The sequence below is a fragment of the Stegostoma tigrinum genome, chromosome 3 (assembly GCF_030684315.1).
Source record: "Stegostoma tigrinum isolate sSteTig4 chromosome 3, sSteTig4.hap1, whole genome shotgun sequence".
In the NCBI taxonomy this organism is placed as follows: Eukaryota; Metazoa; Chordata; class Chondrichthyes; order Orectolobiformes; family Stegostomatidae; genus Stegostoma; species Stegostoma tigrinum.
The window spans coordinates 41457328-41479453 of record NC_081356.1 but is presented as its reverse complement, the minus strand read 5'-3'; the positions used below and the strand labels follow the sequence as shown (position 1 = coordinate 41479453).

The 22126-nt window shown below is 44.4% G+C and overlaps 1 protein-coding gene across 4 annotated transcripts in view; it reads right to left on the bottom strand.

Annotated features, from left to right (window-relative positions):
- Positions 1-11705, bottom strand: part of LOC125451162 (lysine-specific demethylase 4C-like) — a 378541-nt gene extending 366836 nt beyond the window's left edge. For 3 of the 4 annotated variants that reach the window (XR_009445567.1, XM_048527958.2, XM_059644533.1), the window contains exon 1: positions 11595-11705. The gene's annotated coding sequence lies outside the window, so the exon portion shown is untranslated. The remainder of the gene's footprint in view (positions 1-11594) is intronic. The other variant, XM_059644532.1, reaches the window with a different exon arrangement.
- Between the last annotated feature and the right edge of the window lie 10421 nt (positions 11706-22126).

Sequence of the window (22126 nt, the reverse complement as noted above, 5' to 3'; positions counted from 1 at the left end):
TTGGAATACAAGCGAAGGTTTGAAAATGCTCAGGTTTATGGAGGATAGAAAAAGTTATCCCGGTGAACAATAAAATAATGAAAAGGCATTAGTAAAAGTTTCTGTTGCAGATAAACTGAGGGACGGATAGAGTTAGACAATGTTGGTTTGATATACAAGTAGGCATTAGCAGTGATTGAACAGGCATTTGAAAAAACATATAAATAATGTGCCACAACAGAATAAAATGTGGAAATTGTAGCTCTTGTCCTATCACACATACCTCTATCTCTTTGTACATTGTGAGCTGCACAGACATTCAGTCTCAGCTCTTTACACCATTCAAGCCAACAACGAGAGAGAAAACTGCTCTTCGATTGGTAAATTGAAAAAAAACGCATTTTTTACACTCCCTGGATGTTGTGGAATGGTAAAGATCAAAAGGTGAAACTTCAGAGTATGTAAACTTTGTGACAGTTTACCCAGAAACATCAGCAGAGTAAAACAATGATGTTTTGGGGGAAATGAAGAGTATGCAACAGTCACAAGACTGAGCTGCATTAATCCAAACAAATGGACAACAACCGCAATCAGCCCATGAATCACTGAACAAAAACATAATGTTGTAGATTCAAGTTGTTTAGTGGTCAGAAAAGTTTGATGGTGGAGAAACAAAGGGTACTTTACCATTAAGGAGCCAAAATATAAATGCGATAGAGTATCATCTTGGGCCTCCTCCAGCGTCACAATGATGCCACCCAGAAACTGGAGGAACAGCACCTCATATTCCGCCTTGGAAGCCTACAACCCAACGGTCTCAAAGTGGACTTCACTAGCTTCAAATTCTCCCCATCCCCAACCTCATCTCAAGACCAGCAACCCCCTCTCATGCCCACCTCATTGACCTGTCCATCTTCTCTCCTACCTATGCACTCCGCCCACCTCACTGACCAACCCCAACCACCACGTACCTACACTCACCTTTTCTAGCTTCATCCCTGCCTCCTTGACCTGTCCGTCTTCTCTCCCACCTATCTGCTCCGCTATTTGCTATCATCCCCATCTCTCTATTTATTTCAGAGACCCCTTACCCTACCCCATTTCTAAAGGGTCCCAACCCAAAACATGAGCTTTCCTGCTCCTCTGCTGCTGCCTTTCCTGCTGTGTTCTTGCAGCTCCACACTGTGATATCTCAGACTCCAGCATCAGCATTTCCTACTATCTCAGAGTATCAGTTCAAATTACCTAGAGGTAAGCAACAAGCTCAGACAGAGCTTATAAGACTTCGGCTTTCCTGCTAAATTCTGCTCCGTTCCACAATGCAGCTTAAATGTTTAAATGGAGGAACAGGCATTAGCCGCTTGAGCCTGTTCCATAATATTGTTTTTCTGTACTTCTACTCTATTTAATCAACTTATCCTTCTTTGTTGATACTCTTACTTAGTAAAGATTTAGCAATCTCATTTTTGAGCTTCTTGCAGCTCGATAAACATCCAATCCCTCACACAGAAGAACAAAGAAAATTACAATTCAGGAACAGGCCCTTCAGCCCTCTAAGCCTGTGCCGATCCAGATCCTCTATCTAAACCTGTCACCTATTTTCCAAAGATCTGCATCCCTCTGCTCCATGCCCATTCATGTATCTGTTGAGATGCATCTTAAATGACGCTCTCGTGCCCACCTCTACCACCTCCACTGGCAACGCATTCCAGGCACCCAACACCCTCTGCGCAAAGAATTTTCCACGCATAGCTCCCTTAAACGTTTCCCATCTCAACTTGAAAGCACGACGCATAGTAATTTAGGCCCCCACTCCGGGGAAGAAGCTTCTTGCTATCCACCCCATCTATGATTTTGCAGATCTCAATCAGGTAAACCCTCAGCCTCCGTCTTTCTAATGTAAATAAGCATAATCTATTCAACGTTTCATCATAACTACCGCCCTCCAGACCAGGCAACATCCTGGTGAACCTCCTCTGCACCTTTTCCAATGCATTCGCATTCCTTTGGTAATGTGGCGACCAGAACTGTACACAGTATTCCAAATGTGGTCGAACCAAACTCCTATACAACTGTAACATGACCTGCCAACTCTGGTACTCAATGCCCCATCCAATGATTGAAAGCATGCCATATGCCTTCTTGATCACTCTATCGACCTGTACTGCCACCTTCAGGGTACAATGGACCTGAACACCCAGATCTCTCTGTGCATCAATTTTCACCAGGGCTTTTCCATTTACCGTACAGTTCGCTCTTGAATTGGGTCTTCCAACATGTATCACCTCTCATTTGCCTGGATTGAACTCCATCTGCCATTTCTCCGCCCAACTCTCCAATCTGTCTATATTCTGCTGCATTCTCCAACAGTCCCCTTCACTATCTCTTACTCCACCAATCTTAGTGTCATCTGCAAACTTGCTGGTCAGACCATCTATACCTTCCTCCAGATCATTCATGTATATCACAAACAACAGTGGTCCCAACACAGATCGCTGTGGAACACCACTGGTCACAGTTCTCCCTTTTGAGAAACTCCCTTCCACTACAACTCTGTCTCCTGTTGCCCAGCCAGTTCTCTATCCATCCAGCTAGTACACCCTGAACCCCATGCAACTTCACTTTGTCCATCAGTCTACCATGGGGAAAATTATCAAACGCCTTAGTGAAGTCCATGTATATGACATCCACAGCCCTTCCCTCATCTATCAACTTTGTCACTTCCTCAAAGAATTCTATCAAGTTGGTAAGACATGACCTTCCCTGCACAAAACCATGCTGCCTATCGCTAATAAGCCCATTTTCTTCCAAATGAAACTGGATCCTATCCCTCAGTACCTTCTCCAGTAGCTTCCCCACCACTGACGTCAGGCTCACCTGTATGTAATTACCTGGATTATCCTTTCTACTCTTCTTAAACAAGGGGACAACATCAGCAATTCTCCAGTCCTCCAGGATATCACCTGTGCTCAAGGATGCTGCAAAGATATCTGTTAAGCCCCCAGCTATTTCCTCTCTCGCGTCCCTCAGTAACCTGGAATAGATCACATCCAGACCTGGGGACTTGTCCACCCTAATGCCTTTTAGAATGCCCAATACTTCTCCCGCTCCTTATGCCGACTTGACCTAGAAAGACTTATACACAAAGCTGGATATGAGTCATGCATAACTCCAACTGTGGTTAAATGAAGATTCCCAGAAGTATGTTGTAATCAATATCCATAAGGTACTAATATACAAGCCTGCCATCTGCAGTACAATCAATATACAAGCCTGCCATGCTGCTTGCTCCTATGATGCTGCTTGACCTGCTGTGTTCATCCAGCTCTACACCTAGTTATCTCAGATTCTCCAGCATCTGCAGCTCCTATTATCTCTGATGCAAGTTTAACCCCAAGTGACCTACTCGGGTGAGAGAGTCAACAAGACCAGGTTACACCTGTTGAAAGATGTCATAAGGGCAATGTAAAGGGCTTTTGTTCCCCTATCTGTACCAGAGCTTAGGTCTTCCCTTGGATTGGTTCGTTATTATGGAAAGCTAATAAGTAACCTAGCCTCCACCCTGGAAACCTTACATCTGCTGTTGAAAAAGGATTAGCCTTGGAAATGGTCTTGTAGCCAAGATATAGCCTTTACAGAAGTGAAGAAGCAGCTTCGTCTAAGGTGTTGTCACACCACGATCCCAAGCAAGATCCAACATCATCATTCAATGCCTTCCAATATGGTATTGTAGTATTAGCTCACAGATGGCCAAATGAGAAAGAATATTCAACAGCACGTGCTCCCTGGGCTTTGGCTGATGCATAGCGCAATTACACCCAGATAAATGAGAACGATTTGGTGGTCATCTTTGATGTACGAACGTTCTACCATTACCTATATGGATGTAATTTTTTGAACAGTAACAGACAACAACCCCTTGCTAAGGTTATCAAAAAGGACAAGACCATGCCGCCCATAGCTTCAGGTCAAATTCAGCAGTAGGCTCTCATTCTAAGTGCTTACAATTACAAGTTGGAACACCATCCAGGAGGCTAAGTAGTGAATGTGGATGCCTTGAGCTGCCTCCCACTGGCAGATACACCATTGGTTTTAAACTTTCTGCACACTCTTCCAGTCACCACTGACAATATCAAACCATGGACGCAGAAAGATGCAGTTCTGGCAAAACTAAAACAGCTGATGGTGATGGGGGAAAACAAAAGGGCCATCACAGCCATAAATGAAATCTTTCTGGACCCAGGTGACCAAATCACCCTGGGGACAGCATTTTATTATGGGGAGCAAGAGTGATTGTCCTGAGCGAAAGTCACTGCCAGGATTATCAAGGGGTGCCCAAAATGAAGATGCTGGCAAGAAATTATGTCCGGTGGCCAGGATTGGATGGTTGGCGGAGCAGTGCCAGCAGCTCTCCTATATTCATCAGAATGGCTGGTAAACCCTGGTCTCCATTACACATCAACTAAGCTGGCCCTTTTATATGCTCAAAGTTCTTAGAGATTGTGGATGCCCACTCAAATGGTTGGATATGCACAGAATTTTTTCGTCAAACATAGGAACGATGATCGGAAAGCTGCAAGCACCTTTTGCAATACATAGGCTCCACGAAGTGCTGGTCACAGACAATGGGCTATCATTGATCCACAGGGAATTTTAGTATTTCCTAAAGATGAATGGCATTCGACATGCAAGGATAACGCCATACTATCCATCGTCCAATTGTCTGGAGGAAAGAGCAGCCCAAAATTTGAATAAAAACTGAAAAAAATTGCAGATGCTGAGAATCAGGAACAAAAACAAAGTTACTGGAAAAGTTCAGAAGGTCTGGCAGCATCTGTGAAGGAAAAATCAGAGTTAATGCTTTGGGTCCGGTGACCCAAAACGATAACACTTTTTTTTCCTTCACAGATGCTGCCAGAACTGTTGAGCTTTTCCAGAAACTTGTTTTTGCATTCAAAATTTGAAGACGGGTTTAAAAGAACATGACACAGCTTCACTTGACACCAAACTGTCCTGGTTTCTATTTGATTAATGGACCACCCCTCATGCAACTACAGGGACAGCTCCAGCAGAGTTGCTACTGGGGAGAAGACTTTATACCAGGTTAAATCTAATCTTCCTGGGCCTTGGCAGACGCTTGGGGGTGATGCCTGAAATGGCATCAGGGATGCCAATGCTGAACACAAGACTCCTCTAAGCAAGAGAGGACAGTTTGCTTCAGGGCAAGATGCCCTTTTGGTTTTTGTACATCTCTTTCCCGTCCTGCAGACAACACCACTCTTTTGCTCAAGACCACACTTTGCCTCCCAGTCCCTTCGTAAGCCACACTTCTCCTCCACACATAGCCCAGACCCACACCCTAACCACCAGCCAACTTGCAAAACACATCTTCTCCATCCCTATCTTCAGTCCCCTGAGGACCACATTTCTACTCATTTACCCACACCCTCCTCCACGAAACCTCCCTGCAGATGAAATACATGACACAAGCTTGCAGGCTACACTTCTCATCCTTACCTCTTGTGGACGATAAGTTTTCTCCTTCCAGCTTACCAACCTTCTAGCCACCAACTCATTGCATGCCTCATCCACCCACCCAGACTCTGCAGTTCCACTATCCCCCTAATGCTCCATCCCCTGTTTCCCAGCTTTCCTCCTCCCCAAAATTCAACAGGTAGGCAGCCAGCACCTGGGGAGTTCCTAACTACAGCTCCCCTCAAGAAAATGGTCATTGTCCATCTCCAGCAAGTTAGAATCCAAGCATCATCCCTTGACATTCATGAGCATTACCATCACTGAGTTATCCCGCTACCAATATTTGAAGATTCATCATTGACCAGCACTTATATGGCTTGTCCAGTTCAGTTCTATGGCTACAAAAGCAGGTCATGGACTGGGAATTCTGCAGCAGCTAACTTAGCTCCCTTCTCATCAAGTAGACAAACAGGAGGCTGGAAGAACACAGCAAGCCAGGCAGCATTTGGAGGAAAGGAGAAGTCAATGTTTTGGGTATTACCCTTCTTCTTGGATGTGGTGGTAGGGAGAGCTGCAGATAAAGACTGGGGGGGGAAGGGTAGTAGCTGAATGACCACCAGTTAGTAGATACAACCTAGTTGGTCGATGGGAGGAAGGACTCTGGTTGGTAGCTGGAAGGGAGAGTCAGTACGTGGAATGGAGGGAAGGAGCGAGACTGGAAAGGGAGCCAAGGGATGGGATGGAAGGTAATTTGAAATTAGAGAACTCCATGTTGAGTCTTCTGGGCTGTGGCATGCCCAGATGGAAGGTAAGATGTCGTTCCTCAAACGTACTTTCTGAATCACTGCGACACCAGAGGAGGCCGAGGATGGACATGTTGAAGGAGGAGTGGGTAGAGGTTAGTAGTGAGAGTTGAAATGAGTGGTGCATGGGAGGATAGGTTGGTCATTATGGGCCTAGTGAAAATGTTCAGCAAAACAACCATCTAGTCTACGTTTAGAGCACCAGATGCTGTAGACTAGGTTGGAGGAGATGCAGCAGGCGAAGCTCTATCTCACCTGGAAGGACTGTTTGCGGCTCTGGATGGAGGTGAGAGAGGTGGTGTATCGGCAGGTGTTACATCTTTTATGGTTACAGGAGAAGGTACGTGAGGGGGGCAGGGGTTGCACTGGTTGGTGGGGCATGTGGCGCGAACTCCCCAAAGCCTGTCTTCCATCTACAGGGTACAGGTCAGGAGCGTGATGGAATATTCCCCACTTGCCTTGACGGATGCAATTTAACAACACTCGAAAAGTTCAACAACATCCAGGACTAAAAACCCACTTACTGACACCATACCCACCGCCTTCAACGTTCACTCTATTCTCCGCTGACACGTTATCCACAAGAGAACTCACCAAGGTTCCTGAGGCTGCACCCGCCAAACCCACAACAACTACCACCTGGAACAAGGGCAGCTGATGCATGGGAATTACACACCACCTGCAAGTTTCTCCTCCAAGCCACACACTATCCTGACTTAAAATTATATCCTTTTTTGGCTATCCTAAATTGTATTAAGGTACACAAGTCCCCAGGGCCAGATAGATCTATCCCATTACTATGAGAGGCAAGGGAAGAAATAGCTGGGGCATTAGCACATATCTTCACATCCTCTTTGGCCAGAGACAAGGCTCCAGAGGACTGAAGATCAGCCAATGTTGTTACCCCATTTAAGAAAGGAAGCAGGGATAATCTAGGAAATTATAGGCCAGTGAGCCTGACATCTGTAGTGGAGAAGCTCTTGATATCTTAAGATATTAAACGAACAGGATATATGCACATTGGGAGAAAATGGACTAATTAGCAACAGGGAGCGTGGTTTCACAAGGGAAGGTCAGGTCTCAGCAACCCGAGTGAACTTTTTGAAGAGGTAACAAAGATAATCGATGAGGGAACAGCTGTGGATGTAGTTATAGTTATGCTTTAGAAAGGCATTTGATAAAGTCTCACATAGCAGATTGGGACAAAAATTAAAATCACATGGGATTCAGGGTGGGCTGGATAGATGGGGACAAAACTGTCTCGGTCATAGAAGACAGAGGCTAACAATAGAAGGGTGTTTTCCAGAATGAACACCGATAATTAGTCGTGCTCCAGAAGGATCAGTCTTAGGTCTTCCATTGTTTGTAGTATATATAAATGGTGTGGAGAAAAATGTGGGTGCTCTGATTAGTAAGTTTGCAGATGACCTGAAGATTGGTGGAGTTGCTGATGGTGCCGACATTTGTAAAAGAATACAACAGGATATAGATAGATAGATTGGCGACTTGGGCATAGAAATGGCAGATGGAGTTTAATCCATACAAATAAGAGGTGACACATTTTGATCAAATTTAGGTGTGAATTGTACTATGAATGGCAGAATCCTTAGGAACATTAACATAGAGACAGCTCTGGGTGTGCAGGTCCACAGTTCCCTAGAAGTGTCAACACAGGGAGCCAGTGTTATTAAGAAAGCATATGGCATGCTTGCTTTCAATCGGCCAGGGCACGGAGTACAAGAGCTGGCAAACCATGCTGCAGCTGTATAAAACCCTTGTTAGGCCACATTTGAAGTATTGTGTGAAGTTTTGGTCGCCACGTTACCAGAAGGACTTGGAGGGAGTGCAGATAAGGTTCACCACGATATTGCCTGGTCTTGAGGGTATTGACTATGAGGAAAGGCAAAAAAGACTAGGATTGTTTTCACTGGAAAGACAGCAGATGACAGCAGACATGATAGAGGTCTACAAAATTATTGGAGGCACAGATGTAGTGGATAGTCAGAGGCTTTTCCCCAAGGTTCATGTTTCAATTACAACGGGGCACAGGTTCAAGGTAAGAGAGCAAAAGTTTAAGGGAGATGTGTGAGGAACGTTTTTCACACAAAGTGTGTTGGGAGCCTGGAATGCACTGCCAGAGGTGGTGGTGGAAGCAGACAACTTGGCGATTTTAAGAGGCATCTGAATGGGTACCTGAATAGGAAGGGAATAGGAGGAAACAGGCTAAATAAGGGCAGAGGGTTTGTTGTTAGTTTAGTCAGGGCATGATGATCAGCACAGGCTTAGAGGGCTGAAGGACCTGTTCCTGGGCCATACGTCTCTTTTGTTCTTTATTTTGCAGTTCCTTCTGTGTCACTGGGTCAAAAATCAAAGCACTTCCTCACAGCATTGTGAGCATCCCCACCTCAAAGGACTAAAGCAGTCCAAAGTGGCAGATCAGCACCACCTTCACCGGGGCAATTAAGGATGGGCAACAAATGTAGCCCTGCCTGCGATGCTCAGACCTAATAAACGAGTAAAGAAAGAGAGAGGAGTGCTTCTAAGTTGTCATGAGAGAAATTATTGGCTTATCCCTCTTTCCTTTCAGAAAATTATCACTTTGCCCACTTCCCTTCAGGTTGATATTATTACATTAGTGTTTGAAATGGTCATTAGAAAGAATGTATTTCATAAACTGTATTTAAGTTACATCATAGTCTTACCAGACCATAGTCTATTTGCCCATTCAAGAGACAACTGGTGGTGGTATAACCTGAGGGTCACCACACCTCAGACACGGGGAGAGGCTGAAAAAGAGAATCCTTCATAGCAACCTCTGGTGGTGTGGAAATTGAATTCACATTGCATAGTGATGTGAACACCGCAAACCAGCATCCAGCCAAATGAGCTAAACTAACCCCTGTAAATATCTTTGGTTACAAGCATAGTCTTATATTTAAAACTCTGGTGTTTTGTTTACAGGTGTTGCCTAACCTGTTGATTTCCAATGTAATTTGTTTGATACCCAATCTCTAGCATTTGCAGTTTTTGTACCAGTTTAATTTCCAAGCATTAGTGTCTGCTTACGGAAGACCTTGAATATCTGTAAAATTGCAGTGCATGTATTTTTCAGGAACACTGCAATCCTCTTCGATTCTAATCCTAAATTCACTAAGAAATAACTGAAATTAATTAAAATCCAAAAAGACAAGCAACTCAATGTCCATTACCACATAATTAAACGAAGACATTTTGTAATTTAAGTTTTTGCAATCTCCAATAATATAGATTGATGGCGTTGCAGTAGGGCTTCACAGCCCAGGATTCATCTGCTCCGTCTGGTTTTCTTCTCGATTCATCTCTTTTTTACCTCATTTATTTTATTGTACTTACCTCTTGGTGAAAAACTAGGTCGCAGCAACAGCATCAACAGTGGCAAATAGGTCCAGCAGCATGGACTCAAGGCAGCAACAGAGGTGAATTTGGGTCCCTAGTTGCTTCTGCATTGTCAAGGTGGCCCTAGCGCTGATTCAAGGCTACTGTGGTAGAAGCGGGTTTGAGTTCCCAATGGCATCAGCTTCCAGTGCAGACTCATGAAGGCAGCAGCGGTGGTGAGTTTGGGCACAGTTCGAGACCCAGGAACATCAGCAGTGGCTGCATTGGCAAGGTGGAACCAAAGCAGACTCCTGGCAGTGGCGCAGTTGAGTTTGAGCTGGTGTGGTATAGGATAGCATTGGTGGCATCTGCATTAGTGAGGTCCATACTGCAGAGGATGTCAGTGGAGGCAAGGTGGCAACAAACACTGGCAACTTTCATTACAGTCGTAGCAGTGCGAAGAAGGGGCCTTGCACTTGGCCACCAGGCCTATGGCCCATGATGGAACGCTTGAGAAGGACTGTAAAGTTTGGCATTTTTTAATTTTTCTGCCTTGATATTTCAGCTTCGGTTTATTTTTCTGTGTTTCAAGATTGCACCAGTGAGTGGCAACACTATACAACCCTTCTCACTGTATTTTTGTTACAAGATACTCGTGACAATAGATAAATCAAATCAAAGAGAGATATTTCAGAATGACACCTTTAAGACATCCTATTATCCATGCACAACATGTAGTATTTCATGAAAATGATCAAATATAACTTGAAGTACTTAAAATCAGAAAATAAGTGAAATGTTAAACCAACTCTATAAGTTACTTGCACTGTAATAGACAATAGACAGTAGGTGCAGGAGTAGGCCATTCGGCTCTTCGAGCCAGCACCACCATTCATTATGATCATGGCTGATCATCCACAATCAGTATCCTGTTCCTGCCTTATCTCCATAACCCTTGATTCCACTACTTTTAAGAGCTTTATCTATCTCTTTCTTGAAACTATCCAGAGACTTGGCCTCCAATGACTTCTGGGGCAGAGCATTGCATATATCCACCACTCTCTGGGTGAAGACGTTTCTCCCCAACTCTGTTCTAAATGGACTACACCTTATTTTTAAACTGTGTCCTCTGGTTCTGGACTCCGCCATCAACGGAAACATGCTTCCTGCCTCCAGAGTGTCCAATCCTTTAATTATCTTATACGACTCAATCAGGTAATAGTAAATGTCAATTCATTTTCCGCCGCACAGTGACAGCTCATATGTTTGCCATTTTAGCTGATACACCAACATATCACAGGTGAGCTGAATATGGGGGGGGAATGGACTGTCGATTTTATAAAACGTATTTAAATTGAGATGATCGATCATTAGGGTAGAAATGAACCAACAGGGAGACGTTAGTAGAAACATGAACAGAAAGAAATGAAAAACGTCACCAGCAGAAAAGTTAACTTCCTTTATAAGGCCTCTGTTTTAAAAACACGGAGTTCCTTCTGAAAGCGCATTAAACATCAAATTTCACAAAGTAATTAAATTACAAGGGACTTGGGCACGACTAAGCGGGTCACGCCAGATGCATCTAGGCGAACTTGGAATTGAAACTGATAGAGGATTGATTCAGCGAAATAAAATGTCACTTGTGTCACAGGAAACTCACTGACAAGGCGGCCAGCTGACTGACACAAACAGACAGCGGCTGCTTCAATGAAGGGCCTGGGATAACCTTCATGGGCTGACCGTCAGGGCCGGGGACAAGGAGAGGGCGAGGGGCTGCCAACCCCCGGTCACGATCACCCTTCGCCCTCTGAAACTACGCTAGGCCTTGCTACACTGAGCCGCGGCCTGGGACACAAGTTGCTTTGCTACCTGCCATCATCGGCAGCCGCTCCGCCGGGCCCGGGGTCACTGCAATATGGAGCTAACCCTCGGGGTTCAAGCCGCCGCCCACAGATCGCCTGAAACAAGCAGGCCATCACTTACGGTAAAGTGCGGGTGCTCGGAAACCACACAACGATTTCGACTTAGACTCCGGGCCCAACTCCCACCGCCGCCTTCAGTTGTTGTTGTTGTTGTTGTTGTTGATGACAGCAGCGGCGCGCAGGCGCGCAAACAATGACACACAGTGCCCCACAGGATCTTACTCGGACTGCAACCATCTGAGACAGCGCCCACCACAGGTTCCATCCGGCACTGCAGCCATCGCACACTGCGCGCCAACAGGGTCCAGCCGGCATTTCAACCATCCAGGGAAATGCCACAGGATCTAAGACATTCTACGCTGCAACCATTCCCAGACAGTCCCATAAGATCAACCCGGGTTGCAACCATCGCAGAGAGCAACTCAAATGGATTTACCCAGTACTGCGACCATTCCCAGGCAACTTCCCATAGAATTCAGCGGCACTGCAACCAGCCCACGCCCCACCACTCTCCACGACCTCTTCCTCTGGAACCATTTGCACACATCCCACTGACAGGATCTACCTGGCACTGTAACCATTCGCACACACCAATCTCAATATGATACAGTCAGTACTGCAGACATCCACAAACAATGAGAACATCACAGCACCAACACCAACTGGCAATGTGACTATCCCCAGGCGGCAAGTCCCACAGCTTCCATCTGGCACCGTAACCATTCCCAGACCATGCCTGAAACCGGTTCTATAGAGTACTGTAACCATTCCCAGACAGTGCACCCACAAGATCTACCCAGCACTTTAATGATACAAAGGCAATGCACCAACAGTATCTACTTAGTACTATAACCATTCAAAGACAGTAGTACCATAAGGATCTAATCAGCACTATAACCATCTCCCCCACAAGGATCCACTTGATACCGTAACCATCCACAGAATGTAGCCATTCCTATAACTATCCCCAGACAGTACCCAGCCCCTCCATCCCATACAGTGATTGCCAAGCACTGAAAGCTGTCCCACAAATTATGACCAGTGTGGTAACCTTCCCTAGACAGCACGCTGCACAAAATCTACCCAGCACTGTAATGTTCCACAGACAGTACCACCCACAGGATCTACCTGACACTGTAACCATCCACCTACCCAACTCTGTCAACATCCACAGACAGTATGTAGTCTCCATTCCCAATGATCTATCTGGCACGGTAACAATTCATACACAGAATTCCTAACAGTATCCAGCCAGCAACATAACCATTCCCAGGCAACACTCCCTCAAGATCTAACCAGTGCTGTAAACAACCCCAGATAGCCTCACCAACAGAATTTCCCATCCACTTCAGCCTTCCCCATAAAGTGTCACACATAAGATCTATCCTGTACTGTAACAATTGCCAGGCAGTGTCTCCCACAGGATGTAGGCAGCACGGTGGCACAGTAGACAGTGCCCCCAACAGAATTTAGCTGGCACCATAACCAGTCCCAGATAGAACTCCCACAATTTCTACACAGCACTGAAGCCATTGCCGGACAGTGACCCTGACAGGATCTACTCAGTATTGTAACCATCACCAGCCAAAGAGGGGTCTCAAAACTGAATGGACTGTCATTATACTTTGGCTGAAGGACCTTAGATGGTGGTCTTTCCTCACTGTGCTTTAGCTGTTCCAAGCTTGAGTGCACTCCTCATCCCAAGCCTTGGAATATGCCAGTCTACAACACTGAGTTGAGGTCAACTCTTTACGCTGAAAGACCAAAACATTTCAGGCAGATGAAAGAACATTTTTCATCAGGTTGATAGTCCATGAGGTGTAGTCAATGTTTGACTCTGTGTGCATCCCAGTGAACAGACCTTACGGCACAGTGGCCTGCATCACAGAAATCCTCAGGATGAACTTTGATAAAAACTAATGCATCTTTCTCAAGACCTTCTTTACAACGGCATATTACAGAAGTAGAATAGTGACATTCTGTTCGTGAGTGCATGTACTTTGATGGTAATGTGCACACAAAGGATCTGAGGAATAGTGCCTTTCTCATCACCAGCCAAAATACTTCTTGGTGCTTGTTGCAAAGTTCTGGAGATGAAGCATGACTGACACAGAAATCAGTTACTGTACAATTGTACTCACCATAACTAAATCGATGGCTACTTCAGTCCTATCATGTGAGTGTGGATATCAGTCAGTAGTCACTGGACCCAAGATGTCACAGGAATCTTCAAAACTCCTCATTAATCCATCCTCTCAGTCTTGGATGCCTGTTAACTTCCTCTTAGTCACTCTGGGCCCAATGATACCTCTGATCTACAGTGGAATCATCTCCCTCAACAACATTGATCCCTGACACTGCATTCCCTCCCATCCTCCCACCCTCAAACAGCTCAGACTACAGGCTCCTTTCAAAAGTTCCATTGTGATCTGTGAAAGGGGACATGGTCTTGAATATCAGCATACTCATGGTGCAGTATGAGGTCAATAGACAGTAGGTGCTAGAGTAGGCCATTCGGCCCTTTGAGCCAGCACCACCATTCATTATGATCATGGCTGATCATCCACAATCAGTATCCTGTTCCTGCCTTATCCCCTTAACCCTTGATTCCACTATCTTTAAGAGCTCTATCTATCTCTTTCTTGAAAGTATCAAGAGAGTTGGCCTCCACTGCCTTCTGGGGCACAGCATTCCATATATTCACCACTCTCTGGGTGAAGAAGTTTTTCCTCAACTCTGTTCTAAATGGCCTACCCCTTGTTTTTAAACTGTGTCCTCTGGTTCTGGACTCATCCATCAGCGGAAACATGCTTCCTGCCTCCAGAGTGTAGAATCCCTTAATAATCTTATACGCCTCAATCAGATCCCCTCTCATCCTTCTAAACTCAAGTGTATACAAGCCCAGTCGTTCCAATCTTTCAACATATGATAGTCCCACCATTCCGGGAATTGACCTCGTGAACCTACGCTGCACTCCCTCAATAGCAAGAATGTCCTTCCTCAAATTTAGAGACTAAAACTGCACACAATACTCCAGGTGCGGTCTCACCAGGGCCCTGTACAGCTGCAGAAGGACTTCTTTGCTCCTATACTCAATTCCTCTTGTTATGAAGGCCAGCACGCCATTAGCTTTCTTCACTGCCTGCTGTACCTGCATGTTTGCTTTCATTGACTAATGTACAAGAACACCTAGATCTCGCTGTGGATTCCCCTTTACCTAACTTGACTCCATTGAGATAGTAATCTGCCTTCCTGTTCTTGCCACCAAAGTGTATAACCGCACATTTATCCACATTAAACTGCATCTGCCATGCATCCGTCCACTCACCTAGCCTGTCCAAGTCACCCTGTATTCTCATAACATCCTCCTCACATTTCACACTGCCACCCAACTTTGTGTCATCAGCAAATTTGCTAATATTACTTTTAATGCCTTTGTCTATATCATTAATATATATCGTAAACAGCTGTGGTCCCAGCACTGAACCTTGTGGTCACTGCCTGCCACTCTGAAAGGGACCCATTTATCACTACTCTTTTCTTCCTGTCAGCCAGCCAATTTTCAATCCAACTCAGTATTTTGCCCCCAATACCACGTGCCCTAATTTTGTTCACCAATCTCCTACGCGGGACTTTATCAAAGGCTTTCTGAAAGTCCAGGTACACTACATCCACTGGTTCTCCCTTATCCATCTTCATAGATACATCCTCAAAAAATTCCAGAAGATTAGTCAAGCACGATTTCCCCTTCGTAAATCCATGCTGACTCTGACCTATTCTGTTACTGCTATCCAAATGAGTCATAATTTCATCATTTATAATTGACTCCAGCATCTTCCCACCACTGATGTCAGGCTAACTGATCTATAATTCCCTGTTTTCTCTCTCCCTCCTTTCTTGAAAAGTGGGACAACATTTGCCACCCTCCAATCCGCAGGAACTGATCCTGAATCTATAGAACCTTGGAAAATAATTACCAACGCGCCCACAATTTCTAGAGCCACCTCCTTAAGTACCCTGGGATGCAGACTGTCAGGTCCCAGGGACTTATTGGCCTTCAGGCCTAACAGTCTATCCAACACAATTTCCTGCCTAATATAAATTCCCTTCATTATCCTAGGTCCTTCAGCCACTATTGCATCTGGGAGATTGCTTGTGTCTTCCCTAGTGAAGACAGATCCAAAGTACCTATTCAAGTCTTCTGCCATTTCCTTGTTCCCCATAATAAATTCACCCGTTTCTGACTTCAAGGGCCCAATTTTAGTCTTAACCAATTTTTTTCTTTTTGCATACCTAAAAAAGCTTTTACTATCCTCCTTTATATTTTTGGCCAGTTTTCCTTAGCTCATTTTTTCTCTGTGTATTGCCTTTTTAGTTATCCGCTGTTGCTCTTTAAAAGCTTCCCAGTCCTGCAGCTTCCCATTCATCCTTGCTATATTATACTTCTTCTCTTTTATCTCTATACAGTCCTTAACTTCCCTCATCAGCCACGGCTGCCCCCGCCTCCCCTTAGGATCTTTCTTCCTCTTTGGTATGAATTGATCTTGCACCTTCTGCATTATATCCAGAAATACCTGCCATTGTTGTTCCACTGCCATACCTGCTAGGGTAATGTACCATTGAACTTTGGCCAGCTCCTCCCTCATAGCTCCATAGTTCCCTTTATTCAAATGCAATACTGACACTTCGGATTCTCCCTTCTCCCTCTCAAACTGCAGATTAAAACTTATCATATTATGGTCACTACCTCCTAACGGCTCCTTTACTTTGAGGTCCCTGATCAAATCCAGTTCATTGCACAACACCAGATCCAGAATTGCCTCCTCCCTGGTAGGCTCCAGTACAAGCTGTTCGAAGAATCCATCTCAGAGGCACTCCACAAACTCCGTTTCTTGGGGTCCAGTACCATCCTGATTCTCCCAGTCTATCCACATGTTGAAATCTCCCATAACAACTGTAGTGATACCTTTGAGGTGGTGGTGCATGTCGGCACTAATGACGTCGGGAAGAAAAGGAGGGGCATTCTACAGCGGGACTTCAGAGAACTCGGAAGAAGGCTGAAAAGCAGGACTTCCAGGGTGGTTATCTCTGGTTTGCTTCCAGTTCCTCGGGCTGGAGAGGGCAGGAACAGAGAGATAATGGACTTGAACGTGTGGCTGAGGGACTGGTGCCGGAAGCAAGGATTTAAATTCTTGGATCACTGGGGTATGTTTTGGGGTAAGGATAAATTGTACAAGAGGGACGGTTTGCATCTTAATAGGTGGGGGACCAGCATTCTGGCAGGCAGGTTTGCCACTGCAACACAGGTGTGTTTAAACTAAGTAATGGGGGTAGGGGCCAAACTGGAAATTTAAAAATCAAGTTAAAGGGAAAGTGAGAATAAGAGAAGTTAAGAAGGACAACAGAATCAACAGAGCAGAAAACTCAAGAAGGGATCGTACAGTATGGCCAAGTGAAATAGGGATTGATAGGAAGGGTGAGGGGAGAAACAAATTAAAAATGTTATATATGAATGCACGAAGCATAAGAAATAAGGTGGATGAGCTTGAGGCTCAGTTGGAAGTTGGCAAGTAGGATGTTGTGGGGATAACTGAGACGTGGCTTCAAGTGGACAGGGCCTGGGAAATGAATATTCAAGGCTATACGTGCTATCGAGAGGACAGACTGGTGGGCAGAGGGGGTGGGGTGGCCCTGTTGGTGAAGAATTATATTCAGTCCTTTGCGAGGGGGGACATAGAGTCAGGAGATGTAGAGTCAGTATGGATAGAGCTGAGAAATTCTAAGGGTAGAAAGACCCTAATAGGAGTTATCTACAGGCCCCCAAACAGTAGTCAGGATGTAGGGTGCTCGGACTGGCAGTGTCGTCTGTCTCGACAGTTTCCAAGACAGTCAGCCTGTTTACAATAGGTGCTTCCCCTGGGGTCTCTTGTACTTCATTCATGTCTTCCTTTGTCATCGATATCCCCCTTCTCTCTTCAGTTATCCTCAGAGTAAAGTCCTTGCTGAAGTTCCTGTCCAGAAAATTCTCATTCTCTCAGATGAGCCTGAGGTCATCTAGTTCTTCCTTCAGGGCTGCAACAACCTCCTTCAGGTCAGAAGTCCCAATGTCATTTTGCTTGTCAGCCCCATCCATCTGGGTGTTTTCTTTTACAGATGTTTCCACAAAGGACAGATGATAAGGAATGGTCCACTGACTTGCGGCACTCCACAGCAATGAAGCTAGACCCATTCTTCAATACACTGGGATCAGCTAGAGCTCAGTACTTAGTGATACTTGGTGTTTGCATTCCAAAGGCTACATACAGCTTGATGCAGCTGCACTCAAAGATATGAAGGCAGCATAAAGTACTTTCCCCGCTCTGCCAAGCTTATTCAGACCTTTGCACGTAATGCCCCTGCAGACACAGTCTACCTTTGACCCCCAGATAGAGTGGAAGATGGCTTGGGCGACTGCAATGGCACAAGCTCGGGGAATTGGCCTGACCTGCACAACATTCAGCAACATCAGAAGTTCTTTGCACATGATGACCAGGCTTTTACCTGCAACGGAAAGGGAATAGTGCTTCAATCTGCCCGGATTCTGCCTCACTTTGGCACTATCTCCTCTCAACTTTTAGCCCACATCCCAGCCTCTCTAAACTGTGCTCTCAGCACCTTCAGGCAATTTTGCCTGACAATGAAAGGGATAAAGGATCAACTGCCCTGTTCCCAAAGAACATGGTCTTGGTCTTGTCTCAATTTAGCTTGGCTACTAGGACCGGTTTTGACTGGTCACAGATGCTAACAAACTAACACACTGACAGTAGATCCAAGCAGGAAACAATGATGTCACCCAGAAGTCCCTTTCAAGACTTGAATTCAGTAGACTTGAATTCAGAGGTCAGTAGACTCGACAAAAGTTGCATGACTTTCTTCTCAAATCATTTTCTCAATAAAGGTTACTGAGAACCTGATAGTGTTTTCAAGTACTAGTATTGTCTCTTTGATAAAACGTGAAGATGTAGACTGTGACAAATTCCCAAGACTGAAATCCAAGTGAATTGCAACCAGAATGAGACATCTTCCTACAATCTATGCCCTGACAATAATTCAACTTCATGGACAGGGATTTTTTTTTCACATGTCTGCCTTTTTTAAGGAAATAAATCATCTCTGCACGGATAGGTCTTTGTTTTGTGTGTGTGTGTGTGTGTGTGTGTGTGTGTGTGTGTGTGTGTGTGTGTGTGTGTTTAGGAATAAGTTTTGTTCATAATAAATGGATTATTTTTAGTGCTTAAAGAATCTGGTGGGCGTTTCTTTTATTTTGACAGTAGTACTACAGAGAAGCAAATCGCCATGTTGATGACTGAATCAACTATTTTACACAAATAATGCAACTGGTGGAATAGTGGGATTTGATTATCAATACATTCCTCCATCATAGACAAAGAAGTAACATCACTACTGACCAAGCTGACTCGGTCCTAAGGATATACGTGTTAAACAATGCCTTGGAAACCAATAAGATGGGAGAAACCTACTAGACCTCATCATCATCAATCTACATGTCACAGCTACATTTTTCCATGCCAGTACTGATCACCTCTAAGTCCTTGTAACTCAAAGTCTGGTATTCACACCGAGCATGCTCTCCATTGTCTGGTTTGTTACCTCCACTGTTGTAAATGAGATAGATTAAGAAAAGGTCTAGCCACTCAAATCTGGGCATTCACAAGATACTGTTGCTGATTGTCAGCTGTGCAATTTTATCCAACCATAACTTATAACCTCATACCCCAGCATATTCTCCTTTCTATCACTGCCTCATTGCCAATGGGTCAACTCTGGTTTAAAGAAGAGTTCAGGAGAACATGTCAAGAAAACCACCAAACACAGATAACAATGAGGTGACAGTAGGGTCAAGTTATTGACTACCCATAAGCCAAACAGTGGTATCTGACAGGCAACGCTAACTGGTCGCACAAACAACAAATCATATCAACACTCTGTTTAGTATTCAATTGTTTTAGTCTTTCATTGGGTGCGTTTGTTGACTGCTTACTATGTGTTATTAGAAAGGAACAGAAACTAAATTGAAAGCAAGCATGTGAAAGTGGAGATATTTTATAAACATTGTATATATAACTCTTGCATACAAAGAACCTGGTGTGTCATCTATGGATATCTCCAAAGAACAGAACACACAGCACTCTGCAGTCCTGCTGCATGTAGTGATGAATGGTGGTGAAAAATTAAACAACACACCAGAGAATGAGCTTCCACACATATACCCATTTTCATTAATGGGGGATCCCAACGTGTCAGTGCCTGAAGTGCCAAGTGTAGATTCCAGCTTAACCTCTTCTTGAGATCCCCACCACTAAAGACATCCATCTTTAGCAAAATGCAATTCATTCAACATGATGCCAAGAAACAGCTGGAAGCACTGGATGCTGCAAAGGCTATGGGTCTTGAAAATAGTCCAGTGAAAATACTGAAGACCGGTACCCCAGAACCTGCTGCCACCTTAGACAAGCCATTCCTGTACAGCTACAGCACTGACATCTAATTGGCAACATGGAAAATAGCACAGGTGTGTCCGTACTCAAAATGCAGGAAATCTCTAAAATGGCTAATTACCACCACAGCATTCAATATCGACCATCAGCAAAGTGATAGAAGAGGCTGACAGTAAATGCACAATGATGCCCATTTTGAGTTCCACTAGGGCCTCTCAGCCCTTGACTTCATTGCAGCCTAGGACCAAACATGAATAAAAGAGCTCAACTCCAGAAGTAAGAAAGGGTGGCGGTCCTTGACATTAACACTATAACAGCCATGTCTGCCTCTAGTGCACCAATGCATCGGTTTCTGCTTTCAGAGGCCACTGCTAAGCAAGGAACTGCGAGGAATTTTCAAAAAAAATCATAGACGGAATGTTGTTTGATATCAAGGCAGCATCTGATGGAATGTGGCGTCATGGAGCCCGAGCAATGAAAATCAGGGGGAAAACTCTACACTGATTGGTGTCATACCTGGCACCTAGGAAAATGGTTGTGGTTACTGGTAGTCAGTTATCTCAGTCCAGGACGTCTGTGCAGGAGTCCCTCAGGATGGTACGCTTGGTCAAATGATATTCAGCTGCTTCATCAATTACCCTTCTTTCACTGTAAAGTCAGAACTGGAACATTCACTGATGACTGTGCAATGTTCAGCACTATTTGCAACTCCTCATATATTGAAGACGTTTCTATCCAAAGGCGAGATAGCATTCAAGCTTGAAGCCTCTAAGTGGAAGGTAACATTCATGCCACATGAGTGCTGGACAATGACAATCTCCATCTCCAACAAGAAAGAATCTAACCATGTTAACTTTTTGAATCTAATATTACTCTTCTTCAGAAGTCTTGAAGAAAAGTCATAATGGACTTGAAATGTTCAACTCTATTTCTCTCTCCACTGGTGCGTCCAGACCTGCTGAATTTCTCTAGCATTTCCTTTGTTTGTTTCAGATTTCTAGCATCCATGGTATTTTGCTTTTATTCAAGAATCAAACTGTGTCCCCTTCACATTCAATAACATTGGCATTGCTGAATACACCACTGTCTACATCCTAGAGGTTACCATTGACCAGAAGTTGACCTGGGCTAGTTATAAAAATACAGTGGCTGCGTGAGCAGGTCAGAAACTGGGACCTCTGCAGCAAGTAACTCACTGCTGTGGCAAAAGATGATCAAGATGTTATAATAGTGGAAAGTGTCCATATATAACGTTTCTCACAACCCAGGGAAAAGGGAGGTCATCATAAACAGCACATGACAGTGCTCATGCTTTGCATGTCACCCTGTCTCCAAAGTTGCAAACATGAAACACGTTTTAACATGCAGGGAATGTAAAGCATTCACTTCACAAGTCTGAAATCTTGATCTTCTCTGTTTCACCCCGAGTGGGTCCAGGCCCGAATAAAAGCAAGATTAGCCCTCATCTTGCAGCTGCAAGGCCCTTCTTTGTAGAAATGCTTCCTTGTTGTCAGTCTGTAAAATGAATCATCAAATCCCCTGTTTTGAAGAGAGCCATTAGACTCTATTTTTCTCTATCCACTGAATCTGTAAGACCTGCCGAGTTTCTCCAGCACACTCTGTTTTTATTGTAGATCTCCAGCATTAGCAGTACTTTGTTTTTGAATTGATCGACATAGTCTGTTATTTAGGGATCAATGTTTACATAAACTCTGGGGAAAATTAATCATGCTCTTCTTTTCCAGAAGCTTTTTCATCTTTCTGAACAGACAGGATCTCAGTTTGGTGTCTCAAAGGAAAATAATACATTTTGACTGACACTGTTTACTTGATGCATACATCAACCCCTTCCTTATAAATATTCAATAGAAATATTAATGAGAAGCAAATGCTCTTCAAACATCAATCACTGACATGAAGCTGAACACTGCTAGGTGTCAGGCGTACCTTAGATGGTCCTGACTCATACAATTCTGGGTTGAAGTCCCAATCCAAGATTTGAAGACAATCAAGGCTGGCACTGCAGTGTAGGACAGTAAGACTTTAAGGGGTGCAAGAACTGTACACAAACACTTTCTTTACCGCTCATGATCTC